This window comes from Varanus komodoensis, unplaced genomic scaffold (assembly GCF_004798865.1).
Source record: "Varanus komodoensis strain SLA01 unplaced genomic scaffold, ASM479886v1 scaffold75, whole genome shotgun sequence".
Classification (NCBI taxonomy): Eukaryota; Metazoa; Chordata; class Lepidosauria; order Squamata; family Varanidae; genus Varanus; species Varanus komodoensis.
In genome coordinates, this window is record NW_025336416.1 from 2755005 (window position 1) to 2767057 (window position 12053).

Below are 12053 nucleotides of genomic sequence, written 5' to 3' on the forward strand. Positions count from 1 at the left end.
CAACGAAGGAAAGCGGTGCTTTGCGGCTTTGAATAGCATTCTTTCTTACATCCACAAGCTACTTCTTGAGTGAAAAAGAGAAAAGAAGGCATGATGAGGTGCATGGTATCTTTTCAAATGAAATATTCATGCATTTCCCACTGCAAAATGGGACAATTCAGCAACTCATCTCTGCTGATTTCTCCCCTTTAAGTATGCAAACATTATCTGCATGTGATTTTGGTAAATTAGCCAACTGCACGAGCCTCAGCTGAATATTTTGGAAATTAAAATGATTAAGACTCCAGAAAGATCTAAGAGAATTTTTAATTCATTGTGTGTTTTGATTGGTAGTTATGAGGAATATATCCAAAGGTCAGCAGAGAGGTGAAGAATGGAATTAAATACAGATTATTTAAGAGAAAAGAGGAAGCTTTGCTACCATTTGCAGTTATATCATTATGAATCCCCTCCCCCATTTTATATAACAAGGTTGAAGATGTTCATATTGGAATAAAGTGGATACATTTTCTGAATTTTGCAGAATGCAGCCCCAAATCACAGATGGTCTAGCTTATTATACATAAAATCAGTATTGCACCAGTTTCAATGGTACAATTATTTCTAAGATGCATTTCACATATGCAGGTCACTCGCTGCTTACTCTGGACTGGATGATGGGCATCTGCTTTTGCAAATAAGCTCTTCTGAGATGCACTGTAGAAACGCAACAGGTCTGGTGGAATAAACCAGTGGTCCGTTTGTCTTAGTGCTTCCTGCACTGGCCAAACAGAGGAAACCAAGCACTACGGCCAGTATTCACTTCTTTAATTTGCAATTTGGAGTGTAAGAAAGGAGGGCTGTGGAAGAACATTCGCATTGTGAAGTCTCTACCCCACAAGTGTTAGAAAACTTCAATAATCCCTTTGGATTCTGAAATTCCACATGATTTCAACCAAATCTCCATGGCCACATGTTCTAGAAACGTTCTTTTTTAAAGTAAAAATAGAAGGTTAAATTCTGAAGAAGCAGAATTCTGTTCCAGATGACAGAAGAGTGATCAGACTTTGTGTAAAGACATTCTTCCTGTCTTTGTTTTGTTCCTCTCCCCTCCCACTCCCCCTTAAAAAATAGAACCTGAATGCAAAGTGCAGTATTAGGGCAACAAAGTTTTAGATTACCTTGTTTTATGAGAGTCCTTCTCTTTAGAGGTTCCTCATATACGGACATTTCAAAGGAGCCTAGCTTGGAATTGTGGGTTTCCAACAAAACTCTTTGCAACACAAACCAAGCTGACCAAATCCAGCAAACTCTAGCACCCAGGACGATTTATCTAGACACTCAGAAATGCTTTTGTTGCAAGGAAATGGGTGGAAAGGTGGACTTGAACTTGGGAGACTACTGGGATTGAATTCAGAGGAGGAGGAGGAGAAGGAAGAACAGGAGGGGGCTTTGGAATGCGGGCCAATTCCAGACCTTATGATGAGAGAAGTGGAGATGTTTCTCTCAAGGCCAGACTCCCCTGGATGGGCAGGCAGCCTCTGGGAATAACCAAGATGCACAGTTGGAGGGAGAGGACTTGGAGCAGGAGAGCTTCTCAGGGGAAGGGACACTCTCGATCCCATGACATGATGTCAGCAGAGGAGGGTGGCCCAATCAGAGGATCAGTGCATGGAGAGGAGGCATGCTTGCTTTCAGAAGGCCCTTCCTGAAGGATTGGGGCTCAGGCATGCTCATAAGGAGAGTTCCTGAAAGTGAATGCAAGATTGTGTTCAGCAAACCACTCTGTGCATGCTCAGAGATTCCTTCTGGGTGATTGTTCTTCTGGAAAATGCTTTAGTCCGTAAAGAACTTCCTGCAAGAAAGATCTGTGGCACTGAATGAGTGAAAGGAGGAAACCAAATCTCGACAGAGGCCTGGATTCAAATCTGTATTGTAATGAGACCAAACACACAGAGAAGGAAACAATCACAGGGTAACACGATGTGCCGGCCTTGGGAGTGGGAAGGAACTACCTCCTCCTGGCCTTACCAAGGCATTGGAATTTATTAACAGAGCTGATTAATTACTGTTTGCCTTTAATCACGACGTGCCAGCTAGGAAAAAGACCTGCAGAAATCTCATGGGGACTGCATACCTGAAGTGAAGGGGACATGTGGTTAAGTGGACTGAGGTGCCCCCACCTGTTCACATTAAGGTGACTGGAGCAGGTACCTGGCATGAAAAGCACACGCTGGCTGCTCTTGTGCTAGAAAAAGAACAATGAAGTTACTACAATGAGACACCTGGCTACTTCACCTCGTTGGCAAGCACTCCAAAAGATGATGGATCGCTCGGGCCTCGGTCACAAACGCTTGAGGCCAGCCATGTTGTAAATTCCCTTCCAGTCAATAGATCCAGATTAAATTCTGCGCAGTATTTTCTACAGTTGACAAAGTAATATGGGTCACAGGGCAGAGTGAATTCACCTGTCTAAGCAAAATTTACTTAAAAGAAATTAAACATTCAGTGTAGTGCCTGAAAGGGCCACATTTTGGAGTAATTGATATTTGATCTCCCCCCATGCGCGCGCACGTGCACTCACACACACACACACACACACACACACACACACACGTGCTTTTGAAGAAGTGGAGCTTCTTTGCTTCCATTGTTCTCTTCCCCACAGAGATTTTTTCCACAGGTCAGACAGCTCAGGTTGCATTTTGTATAGCAAGAAATGTTCTTGTACAGCAAGGAAGATGCTCCTTGGTTCTGCTGCCATGCACACAACCCTCCTGCACCCCTGGCTCTCTGCGTAGCATATTCAGGGGCCCGTGGGGAGGAAAAATGGGCTCCTTCAGCCCAGTTGCATTACCTCAAGTTGGATCTGGACCTATGGGAGGAGTCCAAAGCATTGAATGCTTTACTCCAAAATCCCGTTATCTTTAAGGGAACTTACTCTCTACTACAGAGGTTCAGGACCTCTTGCAGCCCAAGGGCTGAATTCTGTTTGGAGAAGATCTCAAGGGCTGCATTTCCTTGGTTTGAGGGCCTGAAGGAAGAGATGTGAGGCCAACATAGCAGGACTGACAGTATATTTTGGTTCAAAGCTCTTACTGCTGGCACTGAAATTTAGGGAAAGGCATTGCAATTGTTTAGCCTGAGGGAAGGAGAGGGGGTTGCAGAAAAGCCAATGAATCAGGAGCTGGGCCAAAGAAGTGAGAACCTCTGGGAAACCTCCGAGGATCACAGGTGGCCCGAATTTGGCATCAAGTCCTGCACCCCTGTTATGCTAAGTGCATAATATGCAAGAACTCAACCCAATCATATTTTTCTTTATTGGGAACTGAGCAGATTCAGTGGGGTGTATTCTCAAATGTGCACAGCTCTGTAGCCTTTACCACACAACAACCCTGCAAGGTAGATTCATTTGGAAGGACGTTAGGCATGATTCAACCAAAGTGACACAGATTCCAGGTGAGTCCAATGGCAGAAGCATGTGCTCAGAGCTCTGTCCTATGGTAAGTTGCTGGGGGCACAGAGAAAGGAAACTTGGTCCTTTCCAGGGAGTCCTGGGTTGAAGACTTCCAGCAGCTTATACTGAATGATGGGTTCAGTAAGATCAAATGCTTTCACCACTTCTCACAAGCTGATCCAGTCAACATTTAGCACTTTTACCTCTCAGTGAAATCTATGGGATCTAGAAATGCTTGATTATGATGGGATCATGCTGATAGAAAAAAGCAAATGGGAGGGGGTTTGAGTTGTTGTTAGTCCAACCCATCGCGACCCCATGGACAACATTTCTCCAGGCCTTCCTGTCCTCCACCATCCCCCGGAGTCCACGCCGACTGCTCAGTGACTCCATCCAGCCACCTCATTCTCTGCCATCCCCTTCTTCTTTTGCCATCTATTGTGCCCAGCATTAGGCTCTTCTCCAGTGAGTCCTTCCTTCTCATTAGGTGGCCAAAGTATTTGAGCTTCATCTTCAGCATCTGGCCTTCTAAAGAGCATTCAGGGTTGCTCTCCTCTAGGACTGACCGGTTTGATCGCCTTGCGGTCCAAGGGACTTGCAGGAGTCTCCGCCAGCACCACAATTCAAAGGCCTCAATCCTTTTGTGCTCAGCCTTCCTTATGGTCCAGCTTTCACAGCCATCCATTGCCACTGGAAAAACCATAGTCTTGACTATACGCACTTTTGTTGGCAGGGTGATGTCTCTGCTTTTTAGTATGCTGTCTAGGTTTGCCATAGCTTTCCTCCCAAGGAGCAAGTGTCTTTTAATTTCTTGGCTGCAGTCCCCGTCTGCGGTGATCTTGGAGCCCAGGAAAATAAAATCTGTCACTACCTCCATTTCTTCCCCATCTATTTGCCAGGAAGTGATAGGACCGGATGCCATGATCTTAGTTTACTTAATGTTGAGTTTCAAGCCAACTTTTGCACTCTCCTCCTTCACTTGCATCAAGAGGCTCTTTAGTTCCTCTTCACTTTCTGCCATGAGAGTGGTATCATCTGCATATCTGAGGTTGCTTAATTCCAACTGGTGATTCATCTAGCCCCGCCTTTCTCATGAAGTGCTCTGCATATAAGTTAAATAGGCAGGGCGACAGTATACAGCCTTGCTGAACTCCTTTCTCAATTTTGAACAGACCAGTGGTTCTGTGTCCAGTTCTCACTGTTGCTTTTTGACCTGCATATTGTAAGGCAAATCTTATTTTTTGTGGAGGAGAAGACTTGTTCAAAAGACAGCCTGAATTTCCTCTTGCATGACCCAGGCAAGCAGCAAACAAGAAAGAAGAGTATGAAGAGAAAGCCTTGAAAAGGTCTGCCTCTGAACCTCTAGGGAAAAAAAATGCTTCCATCGATTCCCCTTTAAGTCTGAGCAAAGTGCAGAATGTTGCAAGCACACAGGAAATAATGCACGAGCTCTTACATAGCTTGCAAAAATTCCTCAGGAGATTAAGAAGAAAGGCCCATTTTGCTGCAAAAGCAGCACCTTGCAAACAAGCTTACTCCAGGTTGATTCAGGTATCGGAGAAAGTGCCCTTTGGTCTCTGAAAATCAAGGAGATTTCACCTGGCTGTTTCCTGAACTGCAACTTCATTAGAGAATCCAACAAAGGAAGTTACATGGACCAGGCACAATCCCAGGCACTTTAAACTGAAAAGATTGCCCTGCAGTTCCCAGCATCCCCCAGCCAGCCATGCTGAGTGGGGCATGCTGGGAGTTGCAAGGCTTTCCCCTCGTTTAAACATGCATAAGTCTGCACGCCAAGGTGGTCTGCCAGGAAGCCGAATCATACACTCATCCCACACTCTGGCTTTAATAAGCCCAGCCTTGCCCGCTAGAGCAAGCAGCATAGTCTGGGCTAGCACAAGGTGTGGCATTACTGGGCACCTCTGAGGCCCATGTGCCTGCAGGGTGACCCCTGGAAAACCATGATCCTCCTCCATCAGACTATCTATCTGATGCTACATGCACCACTTTTTAAAATCCTACCTTTAGCCTAAGGTGGCTAAGAATGCATGAATTGTTCTTAAGGCAGCCCCTCCCCACTGGCTTACAATCTTAAACACACACACACACACACACACACACACACACACACACTCACAAACCACCAAAGGAAAGCTCAGGCAACCAAGGTTCCATTTAGATGCCAGGAAGCACTTCCTGACAGTTAGGACCCTGAGGGTGTGGAATGGGCTTCCTTGGGAGGTAGCTGTGGCCCCATTGGTGAGGGTGTTCAAAGATAGACTGGGCATGCACATGGTGGGCATGTCATGAGCAGAGCCAGCTGGAGCTGGGGGTCAGACTAGATGGCCCGGGGAGGTCCCTTCTGAGTCGTTCTGTTTCTGTGTTTAAAGGAAAGGGTGCTGAGAGGAAGAAGGAATAAAGCAAGTTCAGCACTAATTTCCTGATGTTGAAGTGAAGCAGGTCATCAGCAGTGAGAGGACAGCTGCTTCCTCTCCTCCTGATGGCCTTCCAAGTTCTCCACCTAAGGAAAAGACACCGAATGCACAGTTGCAAGATGGGGGATACCTGGCCCTACATTACTGCAAGTGAGAAGGAACTTGGAACTGTTGCAGATCACAAGCTGAATAGGAGTCAGCAATGTGGTGTGGCTGCAAAAAGGGTAAATGGTATTTTGGGCTACATTATCACTTCCAAATCACGTGAAAGCTACCAAATCATCCAAATCTCAGCTCTGGATAGGCCTATCTGGAGCACCGCATCCCGTTCCGAGCATCCAGTTTAAGACGCAGAAAAAATAGGAAGGGTCCCAAGGAGGGCAACAAGGATGGTCCAGAGACTGCAGGCCAAGCCCTGTGAGGAGAGATTGAGAGAATGGGGCATGTTCAGCCTGGAGAAGAGAAGACCGAGGGGAGATAGGATGGCACTCTGCAAGTAATTGAAAGGCTGACGTAAAGAGGAAGGCCAGGACCTCTTCTTGATCATCTCGGAGTGCAGGGCACGGAATAGCAGGCTCAAGTTACAGGAGCCCCGACTCCGGCTGGACATCGGGAAGAACTTCCTGGCTCTTAGAGCAGTATGGCAGTGCAGCCAATGACTGAGGAGGTGGTGGGCCCTCCCGCACTAGAGGCACTCCAGATGAAGCTGGACAGCATCTGGGAAGGATGGTTTAACTGGGAGTTCTGCACTGAGCAGGGGCTGGACCCAATGGCCCTCTGGCCCCTTCCAATGCTACCATTCTGTGATTCAATGATTCCCTCCTTGCTGCCATTCCTAGGAAGACGGATCCAAGGAGCTGCCTTATGCTGGTGCACCTAGCCTCGTATATTCAACATTGACCACCAGCCATTCTTTCCAGCCCTGCCAGAGACACTGTGGATCCTGTCCTTGCAAAGCAGACACTCCAGTCCTGAGTCTCAGCCACTTCTCACCCAGTGCAGGCCCAAGACATGGATACCTGAAGCTGAGGCCTGATTTTTATCTAGCCATTCATCTACTGATATCTCTTAATATCCTGCCCTCTGCCGCAGTGCCCAGGGCTCATGTAAAAACAGTGCTACCCACAGGACCCTTAAAATCATAAGTCTAAAACTGCAGGTGCACAATAAGATAGAATACAACTGTCACCATGACATGCGCAAACCATGAAACTGGCCTCTACGTATGCCCAAAGTACAGACAATTTACTAGGCCTTTACTGGTGCTCACGAAGGATCGCCATTCTGGCCCAGCCAGTCCTTCAGCTAATGATAAAGGGGGACAGAAGTCCATCTTGCACCAAACACAAGCAGCCGGATCCAGCAGGTGTAACAGGGGATGCTGTCAAAACTTTGCAGAAAGGAACAAACAAACAGCAAGCAGGCCGAATCAGTCTAAAGCTATTATTTCGAGGAAAAGTGCCAAAGTAAATGAAGATCAGATCTTATGGCCACAAGACAGTGGACTGAGAGCAGTTCTGGATTCTCAGATTCTTTGGGAAATCAGTCTCCTTCTTGCAGATGGTGCAGAAAGAACCTTGATGATTATTTCTCTGACACTGCAAGGAGCAACCTTGGAAAGGGGGCATAGGGGTCCTTCTGGAGGGAAGGCAAAGACTGGCATTGCCAAGAAGGAGGTGGCCTCATTCTCCCTCAGCCTCCTTCTCTCCTCTTCAGTTCTGCACTTACTTGGCCAGAGGAGGCTGCCTGAATGCTATGCAGGGTGAAAACCGTACAGAGATGAACGTTGCTCCTGAACTGCTCCTGTCCTGCCCAGGATGGCCACAATCTCCCAAGTGTGCAGCATTTTTGTGATATTCCCATAGGACTGTGTCCTCACCATCTCCAGTGGAAATACTGGAAGCCTCAACTCTTTCTGGGTTTTTATTTCAGGGGAACAAGAGTTTCCTTGCTTGCTTTACTTTTTCATAGACTGCTATTATTTTAAATGTCAAATCATCTGTAATGCATTTGCCAAAGATGCAAACACTTGGTTCGTGTTGATCTGTATTTCTTGGCTCATGTGACATTCTGCTAGCTCTTCATAGAAAAGAAATAAAAATAATTACTTGGAAACTATCTCTTCTCTTTGTTACAGAATAAATGGGGAGTGATAACAGTGAATGCCGTGAGATGCTCATCTGCTCCAGTAGCACTGAAAGGCATAATTTATTAAGCGGCCGAGTTGGAGTAGAGGGTGGGTGAGGAAAGGACAATGTGCGTGCATTCCTCGAAATTAAGAGGATTACTAAAATAGGGCATCTCGCTCTTTAAAGTAGAGACTGCAAAGAGAACGATGCAAAGGCAATTTAATCCCCATAAATAAAGACTCCCTTGAAGCTTTCTCTTTGATAATTGTTCTTCTGGCACTCACAACCTTTGCACCTGAGGAGGAAGGATGCAAGGACAAAATGCAGAGAAGCAATTTGATTTTCTACCTGTACTGCCCGCTACCATCACCCAGAACATTTTCTGGGGAGGTGAGGATGAGGAGCATAGTATATGGTCAATTGAGGCCACTGTGATAAAGGCATGTAGACAGAAAAGTTTTTCTCCTTGTAGAAGACTTGAACTAGGGATAAAGCTGTTTCATGGCAGCTTCCCATCTGGCATTCATGGACTTCCTCTTGTGCTCAGCCTGGAAAGTGAGCCTAGATGCGAGGAAGTAAGGTTGCACTACTGGCGATCTCCTTTTTCATTGTGCGCAGCAACACAAGCAAAGGCTCAGAAGAGGAACATGGGGCTTGATTTCTGGAGACCTCCCTTGAATGCTGACGGGGCTTGGCCAGAACTGGGACCTGCAGCTGCACCCAAGCAGGCCTGAGTCCAGGGAATCAAGCCCAGGGAATCTGGTGCATTCCCACCCGCCAAACAGCCTCCACCCCTAACTAGAATCACTTGGGGTCATCTGATGAAGCTGAATGCTAGGAGATTCCAGAGGATGAAGGGCTTCCTCATGCAGGGCATGAACCTGGGGATTCACCGCCACAAGATGCAGTGGCGTCAAAGGAATTTAGACAGATTCATGGGCAGTTAAGGCTAGGGAGCGTGATTTGTTTATTTCTTATATGAGAGGAGCCCAAGGCCACTGATATGATTCTCCTCCTCTCCATTCTATTGGCTGAACAGCCGCTTAAGGTAAGGCAGGCTGAGACAGGCCCAAAGTCACCCGGTGAGCTTCATGACTTAGTGGGGACTGGAAGTAGATCTCCCAAGTCCCAGTCCAACACTCTAACCATTACACCACACTGTCTCACCAATGGCTAGCTATCCTTTTTCTATTACATATTATTTGCAAAGATGCTGTCACAGTATTGCAAGGGACCAAGCCCTGCTCTGGGTGGTGAAGCGGTGTGTCCCAAGGGCTCCCTGACCCAACACGACGATCCCTCTTAGGGAGGACACCACCAGTGGCTACCTCCTCCTCTTTCCCCGGACACAATCTTTTGCAATGTGCCTCTGCCTTGATTTCTTCCCTGTCTGGTAATAGCCAGGGAGGCAGATTCAGGGCTTGTCTTGGTTTTGATAGGGGTGACCCCTGGAAGGATCATGCATATGGCTGGAAGGGACCAGCCTGGGAGAACCCAGGATGGGTTGTCCAGCTCAGTGGTGAAGCACAGGCTTTGCTCGCAGAGCAGCCAATTCAGGCCCAGCAAGGGACGGGAAAGGGTTTTGCCTGAGATCCTGCACAACCACTGCCTGTCAGAGCAGGCAATGCTGAATCAAATGGCGCTGTGGTCTGGCTTTAAAGGGAGCAACAGGGCTGCATGAAAAATGCCTTCTAGTTCAGTTTTGATCGGATTTTACCCAGTTTGCACCTTGTGAACCGCACATTGGCTCAAATGCAATCTAAGGTTGGGGTCTCTACATTCCTGAGCTTGTGGTGTGCTTTGCAGAAGAAAAACTGTCTGTTCGGCAGAGTGCGTGTATTTGACAAATGCACACAAATGCATTTTGTCCAGCGGGATAAGAATATGCACATTTCAAAGATGTGCACCGTGAATGGGTAGACTTGGAAAATATGGATGGCTTTAATGAAAAATGAAAAGAAAAACACAGAGCTTGGACTCTGATATACACTTGAGTTGGAGCTTTGAGGTGAAAAGTGGAGAACTTTGGTAGGCTTGAGTTTTGCTCGTTTGCAGGCAGGTATGAGAAACTTCCAGTGGTGCAGAAATCAAGACTCTCCTTGCCACTGCCCCTGAATTTCCCACAGGTCTTCAGTGGCCTGAGAGCTGATTTCTCTTTAAAGCAAGAGCAAATCAGTCTCTCTTGACCTCTCTTGCTGCTCTTGCTGCTTCCCTGCCAAAGCACAGCAGTGAACTTCTCTCCCTGAAGTGCAGGGGATGTTGCCCTGTTTTTACTGCTGTGACACCAAATGTGAGCGGGCAGTAAGGCCTGCAAAAGAGAACAGAGGGGGCTGCATGTGACTGGAAGGGAATGGTTTGCTTACTGTTGGGAGCCGGGGTTCCTCCTTCACGCATCCAAAAGCCACAAACCTCTCTTCCTTACAAAGCATTCTATATTGACCCCCAAATGCAAAACACCTGGAATGAATCTCGGAGCATGCACAGAGCAGTTTGTCAAACCCGGTCTAGTATTCACCTCCAGGAGCTCTCCTTAAAAATGAGCATGCTTCCTCTTGTGAGCAGAGCCGGCAGGAGCCAGGCGTCAGACTAGATGGCCTGGGAGACCCCTTCTGACTAGCTCTGTTTCTCTCTATGCATCAGTCCTCTAACAGGGATGATCTCCTCTGTTGGCAACCTGTCCTGGGGTCAAGATCTGTCCCCGCTGGCCTGAGTCCAAGTCCCCTCCCTCCAGTTGTACATCCTGGCTGTTCCTAGAGGCTGCCTGTCCACCAGGGAGTCTGGCCTTGAGAGAAACATCTCCACTTCTCTCAGCTTGGCCCACATCCTCCCCTGCCACCAGTTCTGCTCCACATCCAGATTCAGATTCCTCTGAAGTCCATCCGGCAGTGCTTGAGAACGAGCCACCAAAGCAGCCGACTTTCTCCCAGTACTTATCCGGGCTGCTTCACCTGTATTGGACAGTGGGTGGGAGGTGCTGAGCAGCTGGCAACCCACTGAGATCCATCTACCCTTCATGCCACATCCCAGGGGCAGGATGCGCCACAAGAGGAAGGCTGGTAGAACATCAGCCGCACTTGCAAACGGCCTGACTTCCAATTTCTGGTGTCTCCAGGCAGGCCTGGAGCAGCTACTCTCTAATGCATTAGATTGCCATGGCCAATTTATGAAAACCTGCTTTTCCGAGCCCGGCTCTCTGGAGACTTTGGACTACCATCCCTATCAGTTCCAGCCTGTATGCCCAATGGTCAGGGATCAAGTGGGTCCAAAGCATCCTTCTTCCTAAACAAGAACTGCAAAAGGCACTCCCCATCTAGCCAGCCAGCCAAGGTCTGCAGCACCCAAGACGGGCCCAGTTATTCTGGCCTGAGGCCGAGCATTCTGGAAGCCCGGCAGTGCAAACATGAGGTGAGAGAGCTCCTCATATGCTCCTCGGGTTTCAGAACAGGTTGAGCAATTTAGGTGCGGGAGAGCGGTGTGGACAAGGCTGAACTAGATAGATTGACACCATCCGACTCAGGATAAGGGAGTTTATTGCATGAATCATCGCATGTCTGGGAAGGGAACTGCACACAGAGCTGCCAAGATCAGGCTCCCCTTGTACAAATCAAGGACGACAGCATGTTCGTACTGTGGTGCGCAGTTCTGGTCACTAGAAATGTAAGAGTCGGAAGAGCTAAAATGGGGAAAGAGAGGAAAAGGAGAACTCCAATGACCTCTATCACACACACACTATTATTTCTTTATTTCTTATTAATTATTTCAATGTATATGCTGCTACGTTAACCCACACTGGACTACCAGAACCTAGGGTCATCCGCCCCAAGGCTTCAGCGAATGGGGCGGCATAGAAATGTTTTAATAAGTAAATAAATAGTGAATGGGTGAATCAGAACAGATAACAGGAAGAATGTTTGCACACAATTTATTTGCACAAGATGTAGCTGGGGCCACAAATCTGGAGCGTTTTAAAAGGTGATTGGACAAAACCATGCAAGACAAAGTTATTCATGGTTACTAGTCCTGATGGCTGTATGTTCCCTGTATGTCAGAAGG